The sequence below is a fragment of the Schistocerca serialis genome, chromosome 1, assembly GCF_023864345.2.
Source record: "Schistocerca serialis cubense isolate TAMUIC-IGC-003099 chromosome 1, iqSchSeri2.2, whole genome shotgun sequence".
Taxonomy (NCBI): Eukaryota; Metazoa; Arthropoda; class Insecta; order Orthoptera; family Acrididae; genus Schistocerca; species Schistocerca serialis.
The window spans coordinates 486,121,923-486,137,607 of record NC_064638.1 but is presented as its reverse complement, the minus strand read 5'-3'; the positions used below and the strand labels follow the sequence as shown (position 1 = coordinate 486,137,607).

At 41.9% G+C, this 15,685-nt stretch overlaps 1 protein-coding gene across 3 annotated transcripts in view; it reads right to left on the bottom strand.

The window, feature by feature from the left end:
• The window catches only part of LOC126473763 (G-protein coupled receptor Mth2-like), a 641,204-nt gene that overhangs the window by 409,437 nt on the left and 216,082 nt on the right, over positions 1-15,685 (bottom strand). The window lies entirely within an intron of this gene.

The following is a 15,685-nucleotide window of genomic DNA, read 5'->3' as shown; positions in this document are numbered from 1 at the left end:
TCTTTCCATCCATTTTGGGTAATTCCTTCGTGGCGCGTCTTTTTTTTTTTTTTTTTGTTTTGTTTTTTGTTGAGTGCACATGCAACTAGCAGTAGGGTAGGTGAAGATAATGTTTAAATCGGCACATAACGGCGTCATCGAATTTCGAGTGCTACGGTACGCGACGCAAACAAACTACGTACTATGCACTACTCGATTTGACTGTTTGCTTTGCAACCGGTACGTGAGCACACCAGCTCTGTCTCGGCAGGACTGTTGTGATACGGGGACAAAGAAGGGTGTTGCTACGATTATCAGGGTAGTCGATGGCAGCACTGTGCCTGCTGTTCGGAACGTACGTGGCTCACTAGACCACTCGTTAGAAGACTGAGTGAATAGTACGGAGCTTGACAGTGCCAGTAGCTTGACTGAAACACAAGTAGATAAGAACCCCTAAATCAAGAACTGGAAATTATATACTGGCAGAGGGATTGGCGGCCGGTGTGGCCGAGCGGTTCTAGGCGCTTCAGTCCGGAACCGCGCTGCTGCTACGGTCGCAGGTTCGAATCCTGCCTCAGGCATGGATGTGAGTGATTCCCTTAGGTTAGTTAGGTTTAAATAGGTCTAAGTCTAGAGGACTCATGACCTCAGATGTGAAGTCCCAAAGTGTCTAGAGCCATTTTTTAGAGGGATTGGCGGAGTGTGGTACAGGCCGCCGCGTGTGTTGTTCTTCCCCGGCAAGTGAAGCAGTTACGAATGAAACGCTTCAATGGCAGCCGCGGTCTTTCTTAACCGGACACTGCCTTATCTCGCGCATTTCGTGCCGTCACCACTCTGGGGCGGGGGGAAGTCCTGTGGTGGGGAGGTTGGATACCCGGAACATAAAGTCACGTATTATTGCCAGGTACGGCAGCTAAAATGTTATACAGCGATCTCGCATACCGCATACGTTTTACGACTCAAACACAGTTTCTAATATGTCTTGAAAGTCTCTTCGGGTTTGCTGCCGTATCCTAAAATCAACTTGACTCGATATTTCGGCGATCCAACTGGTCGCCATCTTCAGGAAAATGCTGCTTCTGCTGATGAGTCCCGCAGAGAACTGACGCCAGGTTGCAAATCGACGTCCTATATAGGCCACCATTCAGTACACGGCGCATGAGCCGCCCATCACGGTTTCTGCCTTCCAAGACAGGGAGGTGGCGCCGCCCTTAGTGAAACACTGCTGGCAACGATATATCGCAATCAAGGCCGCACCGAAGAACGTTCAGTTTTGATACGAGATAATACAAGATTCCACGTCTTGCTAAGAGGAAACCCATTGTCTCTGTTGATTAAATTATCAGCCATCCTAATTTCAATCGCCTCTTTATAGACACTAAGGGCGGCGCCACCTCCCTGTCTTGGAAGGCAGAAACCGTGATGGGCGGTGCATGCGCCGTGTACTGAACGGTGGTCTATATAGGACGTCGATTTGCAACCTGGTGTCAGTTCTCAGCGGGACTCATCAGCAGAAGCAGCGTTTTCCTGAAGATGGCGACCAGTTGGATCGCCGAAATATCGAGTCAAGTTGATTTTAGGTGGTGGTGGTGGTGGTTTTTGGGGGAAGGAGACCAGACAGCGAGGTCATCGGTCTCATCGGATTAGGGAAGGACGGGGAAGGAAGTCGGCCGTGCCCTTTGAAAGGAACCATCCCGGCATTTGCCTGGAGCGATTTAGGGAAATCACGGAAAACCTAAATCAGGATGGCCGGACGCGGGATTGAACAGTCGTCCTCCCGAATGCGAGTCCAGTGTCTAACCACTGCGCCACCTCGCTCGGTTTGATTTTAGGATCCGGCAGCAAACCCGAAGAGACTTTCAAGACTTATTACGCCGGGAAAGCCTACGTAATCACATCAGTTTCTAATATGCTCTACTGTACCATAATTTAGGGAGCTGCGCCATTTGAATTTCCCATAAATCAAACATCATAAGAGCAGAAGATGCAGTAATATTACGAGTAACTTTGAAAGTGATAGCTAGACTGTTGATGAAGAGGCTTGCATAGGATTGAATGTCATGGAGAGCTGCTCCAAACCACTCTTGCGAAGACCCCACCACTATCAGAAAAACAACAACAACAACAAACGTGAAAGCGGTGACTGTCCTTAAAGTGAAGACTACCCATACCCACGAAGCACTTAGTGCCCAAAAGAAGAAACCTGTCTCAGATATACCTTTACCATTTCATCACAAGCGTTACCAGGTCGTAAAAACCAGTATATTGTCGTGCGTAATTACTACAAGTAGATTGGTAACGTATAAAACCGCATATAAAAAATCTACTCAATATTCATATATGTCCGTGCAACGTATGTGGGTTGTGTTAGTTTTTATTCACATCCATGGTATGTTGTTGTTGTTGTGGTCTTCAGTCCTGCCGCGCGGGATTAGCCGAGCGGTCTGAGGCGTTGCAATCACGGACTGTGCGGCTGGTCCCGGCGGAGATTCGAGTCCTCCCTCGGGCATGGATGTGTGTGTTTGTCCTTATGTTAATTTAGATTAAGTAGTGTGTAAGCTTAGGGACTGATGACCTCAGTAGTTAAGTCCCATAAGATTTCACACACATCTGAACATTTCTTCAGTCCTGAGACTGGTTTGATGCAGCTCTCCATGCTACTCTATCCTGTGCAAGCTTCATCATCTCCCAGTACCTTCTGCAGCCTACATCCTTCTGAATCTGCTTAGTGTATTCATCTCTTGGTCTCCCTCTACGATTTTTACCCTCCACGCTGCCCTCCAGTACTAAATTGGTGATCCCTTGATGCCTCAGAACATGTCCTACCAACCGATCCCTTCTTCTAGTCAAGTTGTGCCACAAACTCCTCTTTTCCTCAATTCTATTCAATACCTCCTCATTAGTTATGTGATCTACCCACCTAATCTTCAGCATTCTTCTGTAGCACTACATTTCGAAAGTTTCTATTCTCTTCTTGTCTAAACTATTTATCGTCCATGTTTCACTTCCATACATGGCTACACTCCATACAAATACTTTAAGAAACGACTTCCTGACACTTAAATCAATACTCGATGTTAACAAATTTTTCTTCTTTAGAAACGCTTTCCTTGCCATTGCCAGTCTATAATTATAAATATTTACTAACCACGTAATTTTATCTGGGCTCGATCTTTTTGAACTCCGTGGTCACTAAAACAACTAGCCGTAAGTACTTTTAACAAACTTTATTCCAATTGCATTACCGGTTTCGGTCTATCATGAACACCTACAGATGACTTCTCTAATTATAGTAATATTTTCGTTAGAAACATGGCACTCGCTCCAACAGTTTGTCATATTGGACAGCATTTCGCATTGGTTTAGTCCTTATGCATTTTCAGATCGATGGATAAAATGTTGAGGTTTAAAGAGCGCACACATACTAAACAAATACTATCAACAGCCAGATTCTATGTATATCCACCTCCGGCAGCAATGATGCCACAAATCAGCTCTGTCTGTCTTCCTCAGTTTATTTATTTATGCAGTTTTCTTACTTCATGAGCATTTGCAGAGAAATGCACACCCAGTATACTCTCCCTGCGGAATTTTGGATCAGTCGGTGTATACACACAGAAAACCAGACCACTAATAATAATAATAATAATAATAATAATGGTGTGTGACGAGGGCCTCCCGTCGGGTAGACCGCTCGCCTGGTGCAAGTCCTTCGATTTGACGCCACTTCGGCGACTTGCGCGTCGATGGGGATGAAATGCAAGACATCCTGTTCAAGTTAGGTGGTTGATCCCTCTGGCCGAACACGCTGAGCTACCGTGCCGGCTAAATCCTTGACCCCACCGGGAATCGAACCCGGGACCCCGTGCGCGGGAAGCGAGAACGCTACCGCAAGACCACAAGCTGCAACCACTCCGCTACCGGGGGCGGACAACCAGACCACTGAGCTGCAACGAGAACACGGAATCCACTATTGACATTAGCACCTCCCAAACAGTTTCGACCATAGCGTGTCAACGTTGTTGTGTCACATAGCGCAATGGAGCAACATCTCTAACTCAAGTGTTCAAGACATTCTCCAGAGTGTTTTGAAGAAGACAAAAGTGTGTGGGACCAAAAACAACGACCCTGGGATGACTGTCCCGACTTACTTGAAATGAAAATCGCCGCGCTGGATTAGCCGAGCGGTCTAGGCGCTGCAGTCATGGACGGTGCGGCTGGTCCCGGCGGAGGTTCGAGTCCTCCCTCGAGCATGGGTGTGTGTGTTTGTCCTTAGGATAGTTTAGGTTAAGTAGTGTGTAAGCTTAGAGACTGATGACCTTAGCAGTTAAGTCCCATAAGATTTCACACACATTTGAACATTTTTGAAATGAAAATCGCTGACAGTTCTTTCCCGGAAACAATCATGACGGATGATGAGGTTAGGTGTTGTCAGTACGAATCTACTGCAGATCGACAAAGTGAAGTATGGTCTGATGGCAGAACTGACGCGTTAGACGCATTTAGCTTCACTTCGGATTCTGCCATGAGTAGAGCGGTTTCAGGCTCTGCTTGTAGATAGGACACTTCGGCCTCTGTATGCAACAGATTCACTTCGCATCTTACACTGGGTAGAGACACTTCCGGTTTCGAAATCAGCTGGAACAATCTCCGGTTAAGGACGCTGCAGACACAGGAAACTTGGCCCAGCAGATATCTCGACGATGCAGCAGCGGCTGGCGCACAGCCGCGCTTAGCGAGCCGTCAGCACAACGAACAGCCAGCGCACTCACACTCCAGCGATGGTCAGATTTGTGGGCAGCTCCGGCGCCGTAGGTCGCGATGAATTTAATCACCCTCATCAGTTTCACGGTTAGGTTCTATCTGGCCACTGGGGATGGCACAGTAGCACAACAACTTTACACATTTTTCGAGGATGCATGCAATTGCTGTTGTCGTGTCACGGATTTGAGTCAGTTAATAATTTAATATGTTAGAGAGCTGAACTTAGCATCACCTGCTTCCCTTCCTGAACTTTTCCAACTACACTCACGGGAAAAAAGTAGCAGTACCAAGAAGGAGTCGTGCGACGTAAACGAAAGTTGGCAGACGTGTTTCTACATCTGAAAGATGACGTATATTAAAATTTCGTGCCAGTCACATAAGAGTGGCGTTAGTAGTGCCACTAAGGGCAGGCAAATCAGATTTGCTTTAATTACGGTGTAACGGTCGAGAGCATCAGTTACCTCTGATATTGGACGTGGTTACTCAAGAACCCCTTCCCCCCGAAGAACCATGGACCTTGCCGTTGGTGGGGAGGCTTGCGTGCCTCAACGATACAGATGGCCGTACCGTAGGTGCAACCACAACGGAGAGGTATCTGTTGAGAGGCCAGACAAACGCGTGTTTCCTGAAGAGGGGCAGCAGCCTTTTCAGTAGTTGCAGGAGCAACAGTCTGGATGATTGACTGACCTGGCCTTGTAACGCTAACCAAAACGGCCTTGCTGTGCTAACCAAAACGGCCTTGCTGTGCTGGTACTGCAAACGGCTGAAAGCAAGGGGAAACTACGGCCGTAATTTTTCGCGAGGGCATGCTGTTTTACTGTATGGTTAAATGATGATGGCGTCCTCTTGGGTAAAATATTCCGGAGGTAAAATAGTCCCCCATTCGGATCTCCGGGCGGGGACTACTCAAGAGGACGTCGTTATCAGGAGAAAGAAAACTGGCGTTCTACAGATAGGAACGTGGAATGTCAGATCCCTTAATCGGGCAGGTAGGTTAGAAAATTTAAAAAGAGAAATGGATAGGTTAAAGTTAGATATCGTGGGAATTAGTGAAGTTCGGTGGCAGGAGGAACAAGACTTTTGGTCAGGTGAATACAGGGTTATAAATACAAAATAAAATAGGGGTAATCCAGGAGTAGGTTTAATAACGAATAAAAAAATAGGAGTGCGGGTAAGCTATTGCAATCAGCATAGTGAACGCATTATTGTGGCCAAGATAGACACGAATCCCACACCTACTACAGTAGTACAAGTTTGTATGCCAACTAGCTCTGCAGATGACGAAGAAATTGAAGAAATGTATGATGAAATCAAAGAAATTATTCAGATAGTGAAGGGAAACGAAAATTTAATAGTCATGGGTGACTGGAATTCGGTAGTAGGAAAAGGGAAAGAAAGAAACGTAGTAGGTGAAAATGGATTGGGGGACAGAAATGAAAGAGGAAGCCGCCTGGTAGAATTTTGCACAGAGCACAACTTAATCATAGCTAACACTTGGTTCAAGAATCATAAAAGAAGGCTGTATACATGGAAGAAGCCTGGAGATACTGACAGGTTTCAGATAGATTATATAATGGTAAGACAGAGATTTAGGAACCAGGTTTTAAATTGTAAGACACTTCCAGGGGCAGATGTGGACTCTGACCAGAATCTATTGGTTATGAACTGTAGATTAAAACTGAAGAAACTGCAAAAAGGTGGGAATTTAAGAAGATGGGACCTGGATAAACTGACTAAACCAGAGGTTGTACAGAGTTTCAGGGAGAGCATAAGGGAACAATTGACAGGAATGTGGGAATGAAATACAGTAGAAGAAGAATGGGTAGCTTTGAGGGATGAAGTAGTGAAGGAAGCAGAGGATCAAGTAGGAAAAAAGACGAGGGCTAGTAGAACTCTTTAGGTAACAGAAGAAATATTGAATTTAATTGATGAAAGGAGAAAATATAAAAATGCAGTAAATGAAGCAGGCAAAAAGGAATAAAAACGTCTCAAAAAATGAGATCGACAGGAAGTGCAAAATGGCTAAGTCAGGGATGGCTAGAGGACAAATGTAAGGATGTAGAGGCTTATTTCACTAGGGGTAAGATAGGTACTGCCTACAGGAAAATTAAAGAGACCTTTGGAGAAAAGAGAACCACTTGTATGAATATAGAAAGCTCAGATGGATACCCAGTTCTAAGTAAAGAAGGAAAAGCAGAAAGATGGAAGGAGTATATAGAGGGTCTATACAAGGGCGATGTACTTGAGGACAATATTATGGAAATGGAAGAGGATGTAGATGAAGATGAAATGGGAGATACGATACTGCGTGAAGAGTTTGACAGAGCACTGAAAGATCTGAGTCGAAACAAGGCCCCGGGAGTAGACAACATTCCATTACAACTACTGACAGCCTTGGGAAAGCCAGTCCTGACAAAACTCCACCATCTGGTGAGCAAGATGTATGAGACAGGCGAAATACCCTCAGACTTCAAGAAGAATATAATAATTCCAATCCCAAAGAAATCAGGTGTTGACAGATGTGAAAATTACCGAACAGTCAGTTTAATAAGCCACAGCTGCAAAATACTAACGCGAATTCTTTACAGACGAATGGAAAAAATAGTAGAAGCCAACCTCGCGGAAAATCAGTTTGGATTCCGTAGAAATATTGGAACACGTGAGGCGATACTGACCCTACGACTTATCTTAGACGCTAGATTAAGGAAAGGCAAACCTACGTTTCTAGCATTTGTAGACTTAGAGAAAGCTTTTGACAATGTTGAGTGGAATACTCTCTTTCAAATTCTGAAGGTGGCAGGGGTAAAATACAGGGAGTGAAATGCTATTTACAATTTGTACAGAAACCAGATGGCAGTTGTAAGAGTCGAGGGACATGAAAGGGAAGCAGTGGTTGGGAAGGGAGTGAGACAGGGTTGTAGACTTTCCCCGATGTTATTCAATCTGTATGTTGAGCAAGCAGTGAAGGAAACAAAAGAAAAATTCGGAGTAGGTATTAAAATCCATGGAGTAGAAATAAAAACTTTGAAGTTTGCCGATGACTTTGTAATTCTGTCAGAGACAGCAAAGGACTTGGAAGAGCAGTTGAACGGAATGGATAGTGTCTTGAAAGGAGGGTATAAGATGAACATAAAAAAAAGCAAAACGAGGATAATGGAATGTAGTCGAATTAAGTCGGGTGATGCTGAGGGAATTAGATTAGGAAATGAGACAATTAAAGTAGTAAAGGAGTTTTGCTATTTGGGGAGCAAAATAACTGATGATGGTCGAAGTAGAGAGGATATAAAATGTAGACTGGCAATGGCAAGGAAAGCGTTTCTGAAGAAGAGAAATTTGTTAACATCGAGTATAGATTTAAGTGTCAGGAAGTCTTTTCTCAAAGTATTTGTATGGAGTGTAGCCATGTATGGAAGTGAAAAATGGACGTTAAATAGTTTGGACAAGAAGAGAATAGAAGCTTTCGAAATGTGGTGCTACAGAAGAATGCTGAAGATTAGATGAGTAGATCACATAACTAATGAGGAGCTATTGAACAGGATTGGGGAGAAGTTTGTGGCACAACTTGACTAGAAGAAGGGATCGGTTGGTAGGACACGTTCTGAGGCCTCAAGGGATCACCTATTTAGTATTGGAGGGCAGCGTGGAGGGTAAAAATCGTAGAAGGAGACTAAGAGATGAGTACACTAAGCACATCAGAAGGATGTAGGTTTCAGTAGGTACTGTGAGATGAAGAAACTTGCACAGGATAGAGTAGCATGGAGAGCTGCATCAAATCAGTCTCTGGACTGAAGACCACAACAACGACAACATTAATTATATTTGGTGTTGCGATTTTTTTCCCGTCATTGTGTAAGTCGCTTCAATTTTCTTTTGTTTTATGCTTATTATTATTATTATTATTATTATTATCATTGCAACTGGAGTAACTTTCACTGAATTACTTGGCAATCTTTTTAACTAAATCAGATTGTGGCAACAAACTCAGGAATTTAACGTAACTTTAAATTTTATTTCATAGCTAATCATTCAGTCCGTAATTGAGGAAATTATGTGATTACCCGCATCCATTGATCCATTGCTGGCCCGAAAATTAGCATTTATTAACTCTGTTGCGCAAAGTTTAATTAACGTAGTTCCTTGGGGAGAGATCTAGATAGGCATTTCTCACTCTCTTTAATACGGTAGAGGGGAGGGGGGCGGGAGGAGGGGCATGTCCCTAGGGCATCTAGTTTTGTGTTATCGCGAAGCACGGAAGAGAGTGTCCAACTTTCTCCTCCGAACACGAAAATATTTTGTTGAATCCTACTTATATAGAGAGAAATGATCATCGTAATAAAATAAGAAATATCAGAGCTCAGAGGAAAGAAAAGTCCTCGTTTTCCCAAACGCTACTTTAGAGCGGAACGCTAGAGAAATAGTCTGAAAGAAGTGATCCTACGCCAAGCACTTTACTGTGAATTGAAGAGTTGTCGTGTTGTTATAGATGTAGATGTAGACGTGTGCTCTATCAAATATGGGCAATCACACAGAGAATGTTTATTGCTTGCTTCAAGTACGGAGGCATATGTGGTTGATTCAGTCGCGGGAAATGAACTGCATGGTCTTCCTAGTCAACCGAAGAGCCATGAGACGTACACGTTTGTGAAAAGAGCTATAATTGGCAATTGCGAGCTAACATTAGGTCTACTCATTCAGTATCGACCAACAGGCAAATACCGTGGCAGCATGATCTTGACTATGGTAGATATCGTGGATAGATGTGGCCGTTGAAAAGAAGTATACGTCGTTCGCATACTGTAACAGCGTAACAGGAGGTGGCAGAGAAATTCCAGTATCACCAGCACACATTGGGCCTCACGAAATTCTGCTTGGGCCCACTATCTCATTTCTCAAATATTTGCCCATGTAGAATGAAGCAGTCCAAAGATACTCTTGATAAAGATATCTAGAAATCTTTGAGTGAGAAGATTGAGCATTAGTATAAGAATCTGCAGATTATGACAAGCAGCTGAGATACTGCAGTAGACTCCAATAAGGAAGCTGCGCGAAAAGAACTTGGGCAAGATGACAGTTGTTAATACAGGCATGATTAGCGTCCCATTGAAGCCATTTTAAGTGATAGGCAGCAAGTAGTTTTGTTCTGGTCACCATTCCAGCGGTGTTTTAAATATCCTTAGCAGAGTATTTCTGGTGCAAAAGATACCGGAAATTGGTTTATAAGACGCTACGTGATCGTGCTCTCGAGTATTAAAGGAGGGTTCCTCCGAACGTCCTTAGTTTCACTTCATATCTTTTAATGAAAATGTTTTATACTGCATAATGCTTGATTCATTTCAGCGAAACGAGAGATGTCGATCACTTAACCGCCAACGAACAACTTCGCAATAGATCAGCTTCCCCTTGCATCTTTTTGAAATTTTTCATGGAATCGTTACAAATATGAACGCTTGGCAAGAGACATGAGGCCGCCATTTCCTGCTTTTTCAAAGAAATTTATCAGCCTTATCAATTTCAAATTGTAAAACAACTCTGGAAATTCCTGGGGCTGTGAGTGTTGGGAGTTATGACACGTACCCAACAAACCAGTATCTAGACCAGATGGTTCCAAACCTTGTGAAGCCATTACCTTCGATTGAGTCAAATAGCAGTCAGTACAACAAAAAAGGTTAGCACCTAACAAAATTTCAGGCTGAAAATTTTTGTTGTTATTCTTGAACACACCTAATTTTAAGATAAATAATATTTAAACAAATAAAACACATTTTTGTAGGTATTTTGTTAAGCTAAGAAAGTTTTAATGAGACAACTGTAGCTCCTAATTTTTAGGACCTTTTTATATTCGGTTATATGTGAGCTATGGTGAGTGGGAAAGTATTCTTAAACCTGGACTGACCTTGGGAAGTCATGAAAACCTAAATCTGGGATAGCCGGGCTGCTAGGTTTGTTACTGGTAGGTTTGATCATCACGCGAATGTTACAGAAATGCTTCAGGAACTCAGGTGGGAGTCTCTGGAGGAAAGGAGGCGTTCATTTCGTGAATCGCTACTGAGGAAATTTAGAGAACCAGCATTTGAGGCTGACTGCTGTACAATTATACTGCCACCAACTTATATTTCCCGGAAAGACCATAAAGATAAGATAAGAGAGATTAGGGCTCATACAGAGGCATATAGGCAGTCATTTTTCCCTCGTTCTGTTTGGGAGTGGAACAGGGAGACAAGATGCTTGTTGTGGTACGAGGTACCCTCGCCACGCACCGTATGTTGGATTGCGGAGTAGATGTAGAGGTAGGATTTTAACAATCGTTCTTCCGGATGCGCATCTAACCACCGCGCCATTTCGCTTTTTCACATCCTTAAGGTTACAAAAATATTGATGGCACGTTATTAGTCACCACGTCTTATAAACGTTATGGCTACCGTAAAATCACCCCAATGGTATGGAAAACTGAACAGTCATATGAAAATGACCCAGACTGTCATATATAAGAATCTTACCTGCAGGTGAACATTGCTTAAATAGTGTGTTAATTCAGTGGACTGACTGAATGCGCATTCCCTCATTACCGAATTTGTCTAGCACTGGTCTCCTAATTACATGGCCACATAAATTAGTCCTACGATTTTATGCCTTCATTAGAATGCGTTTTGATATCAATCAACACATAAAGCGTATTTTACTGGGGATGCTAATCAGATCTTTGTAGGAAGCCAGTAAAAAAATAATAAAAATACTATACTAATCCATCCGCTGTCACCATTGACGTAATGTTGGTGGGTGTCGTTACGTCACTTCTGACTGCGTGTTTTGAATTGGAGGTCTTTATAGGGCTATTTGTTGCCATATTTTCGTTAGTTTTGAGAGAAATTATATTTGTAATCTCTGCCGTTCACGAGAAACAAAATACTATCACTTCTGTTTCGGAGAAAAGTATAATATTTAAACAAAGCGCCTAGCATCCAGCGCATGTTGGGCCATCGGTGGGCTATCGTTTTTGAACATTTTTGAACACATTCTAAGTTGATTTCTGAACAAATCATAAATTGATTTTCGAATGCGTGCGTAATGTACGTGATGTCTGTGCCGGGGGGAATCCCCGTCACATCTAGAAATAAAAAACTTTCCCGCAGACAAAAGGGGACGGGGCTATACGAGCTGAGCCGAATAAACCCGAACGGTGATGACCGTCAAACCGATCGACTAGGAGCAGGAAGCACCTCAAGACATATGAACTTCCACTGTCCTGAATGTAGGTCTGATGACTTCCAAAGCAAAATATACAGTGAGCGCGATAGAAGAATGCCGTGTGAAGAGGTGTGGCACTGCATTTTGGCACACTTAAGACCAAATAACATGACTTAATTTCCTCGACAGTGTGTTTCGTACATAAAATTCTTCAGAAAGATGTGCGCTACAAAATGAACATATTTTTTAAAAACCGATTTTTTAAAAAAAATTTTGACGTCCTGACTGAAACGCTCTGGTTGGCGGGAGGGGGGGGGGGGCACTATCAAGTTTCTGCTCCTGTTCGGAAATATCGTAGATCCGTGGCAGGCTTTATCAGTCTTTTTTCCTTTTTTCTTTACGATGAATATTTTTTTTTAAATTAGCGCTGTTAATCACAGATACCAATTTATTTGTGGGACTTGTTTACGTCACTGGTTTCATATTCTTTCCAAAAACTCTTTAAAGTTCTAGTGGGGTAAACGTTTCGATGTACTACTAACATAAAGATAATTACATTTGTACCTGCGTGTCGCACTCTCCACTTGTACTAATACGGCTACAGGGCATTTTCCGATACTAGCCAAGATATATTTACGTGAATAATTTTTTAGTCCTTAATCTCTGTCCTGATGCCCATTAGCTGTAGAGCACATTCTTACGGTGCCAGATTCAGTTTATTTCCAAGAAATGTAGTAGTTGTAGTTCTAAATATTCTTTCTCGATATAATGAATTCTCGTAATTAGAACGGTCTGTGTTGTTTATGTTTCAAAATATCACCAGTCGTATGACCTTATAGTCGCTATGTTGTTCACATCGTTTGTCACATGTTCGCAACGTCACTGGTCAAAGCCTAATGCTAGAATCATAATTTCCTCCCTGTCCCGCTGAACTACAGCTATTCGTACTCCACGTAAGTCATGACTTATAATGAAAGGAGACGGCACTACAGACTTACGCTGCAACTTGCTTTGAAAGCGACTCCGTGTTAGACGCGCCAAAAAATTAGCAGACCACTGTTTACGATCGCTTCTTGTTCTTAACTTCTATGGAGTGGTCACACCTCGTGTTTTAAACAGAGAATGTTACAGTGCTTTACAGGGTTAGGAAGGCTTTTCAGATGTTCAGGTCGTAAACACATATTTGATCCAGTAATGCCACATATTTTGGCTAGTAAATGTAGTTTTCTATTTGTTACAAGTTTCGAAAACTAATAAGAGAAATATTTTGATATGAAAAGGCTACATTGCCCTTAATACGGACTGACGAAACTGATGTTCCGTCTACGTATTCTTCTCGAAAGTGCCGAGAACATATTTTGCCATGTGTGTTCGGTTTCCAATCTTTCCTTCTCACAGCGTTCATTCAGAGCGCTTTTCGAGGTCGAATGATAGAAAGACTAAAGTCAAATTATAGAAATAAAACTACTACACTTGAAGAAAACAGCGTAACGAAAAGTCGTGTAGAGTAGATGAAGGTAAAAAGTGCCCAGGGGTGCCAAGTTATCAGGTATCTAAAGCAGAGATTCAGCATTCTCCCACCAGGCAGCGCGTACGTCATAATCTCGTCAGCTGTTCTGGAGTCTCGTGGCAGTCGGCCGCTTACAGTAAGTCAGTCACTTTTGTACGTTTTCGATGTAAACTTTTTATAGTTTTGATTGCGTGCTAGGTGAACCCAAATCTATTTAAAACCTACCTATACTCAATAGTGGAACTGAAGGCTATAAGCTTCCAATTTCCTTCTTGATCTCCATGACTTTAGTTGCATGTGTTATCTGTAGACTGCCGAAATCGAAAATAGCAGAATGCAGTAAAAGTATGCAGGTCTACTGGGGTAGAATTTTACAGAGCGTGCATTTATCCCATCAGAAAATATTTGCTAACAATCTGTACTTTTGCTTGTGTTGTCCCTTCTAGGGTATTCATGCGTTTTTTCTGGGTTTCTATTTATTTTATAAGCCTCAGTAGTCTCCTTGGAGAACTTACATTAATTTCCATTCCTGTAGTTTTTCTTTCGTTAGATAGAGGTTTTTTCAAACATACCTACATCTCAAACGCAATTCGTATGTAACCACATCTAGCATAGCGGCTTTATATATATATATATATATATATATATATATATATATATATATATATATTTATTAAAGAAACCGACCGAGAACATCAACTAGAAGCGGTTAACAGAGGCACTCTACTATTAGCTCTGGACGCTTTTGAAAATAGTAGCTCAATAAGGCAAGCATGCAAAATTATCAGGTTTTCAAAGGCTGCCTCAAGCAAACGTCTAGAAACTGGCAAAGGTAGTGTGCACTCGGCCGTTTTACAAAAGAATTTTCATTTGAGAAAGAACAGCCAATACTGTAGCACTGCACTGTTCTTAACAACCAGTTTTCTAGCCTTATTCTTAGGTCTATCTTTAGGACATTTACTTTTTCCAACTCACCGAAAAATAAAGAGCTCGTAATTTGTTCTCCGTGTATTTACTTGTAATCCTTTGTATCTTCTTCAGTTGGGGGTAAAAGTACAAACTGCATACTCTTGCCCCATGCCTACGTAGTCTTAACCCACAACATGAGGTAAGAGCAACTAACATAATTTTTTAGGAAAACTTTTACTACACCTCTGTTAATAATTGGATGACAGTGAAACTTTTCCACAATGTTACCAATATGTCAAACTAGGTGTTGCAAGCGTAATTGACATAATATTTTGTTTTAAATATATAGTAAAAACAAAAATGCATACTTTTACGCCTACCTACGCTGTTCAAAAGAAAATTTTGCTTTAACGAGTCTACTTATGAATGAAATGTGCTTCCTTTACATTTTAGACCATAATCAGAATGAGTAGCATCTCCATAAGTGACGAAAGCTGCCATTTTTATCAAAAAACTTCCATCGGAAACTAATGTATAGGGTAATTAACTTGGCGGACATCGGCTTCAAGTTTGTGACTTCATGACAGCTTCCCTTATTATACCTCCATGGAGTACGACGCACGGTCCTTTTATCTGTCGTTGCCACATTCAGTTGTCACGTAACGGTGCTCTTGTAAAAACGCGAAGGTCTCTTCTTGATCCAATCAACAATATTGTGTTACTGTTGGTAAATTATATCTAATTTTATTTGTTGTTTGTTCTATCAAGCACCGACACAAAAATTCTATTAACGAGCCCTTTTCCTTTTAATTCCTCAGAAAATTTAATTTCACGGTCGATGAAGCAATTACCTCCAGGTGGGGAACGACTACACTTGACAGTAGAAATCATTGCTTGTATGTAGTCATTAATGTCGAGTAAACTGGAATATCCCAGACGTGTACCAATGGCGATTTCTTATTTCTTATTGTGTTATGGGTACGAATTTTATGGTATACCACCACTGTGTATCCTGTGTTCTATTTTCGTTTTTTTTACTGGTTTTCGTATACTCTGATTGTAAATCTTGTTTTATGTCGAATCAGTCATTTGTTAACATTGTCCCAGAATATAATTGGCAACTATCAACAGCCAAGATGACTTAAACATTTCTTTATTTAAAGCAACCGGTTTCGACAGACTTTGCTAACATCTTCAACTCTTAAATTTCTTTTTTGTTACGAAACGTGTTCATGTTAAACTGGACCGCGCGCCAAGTTGTCGTGTGCATAAAAATCAGCACATTACAAAAGGTCTGCATAACTGAAATATTTAATGCCCCTGTATGTATCGCTTTAC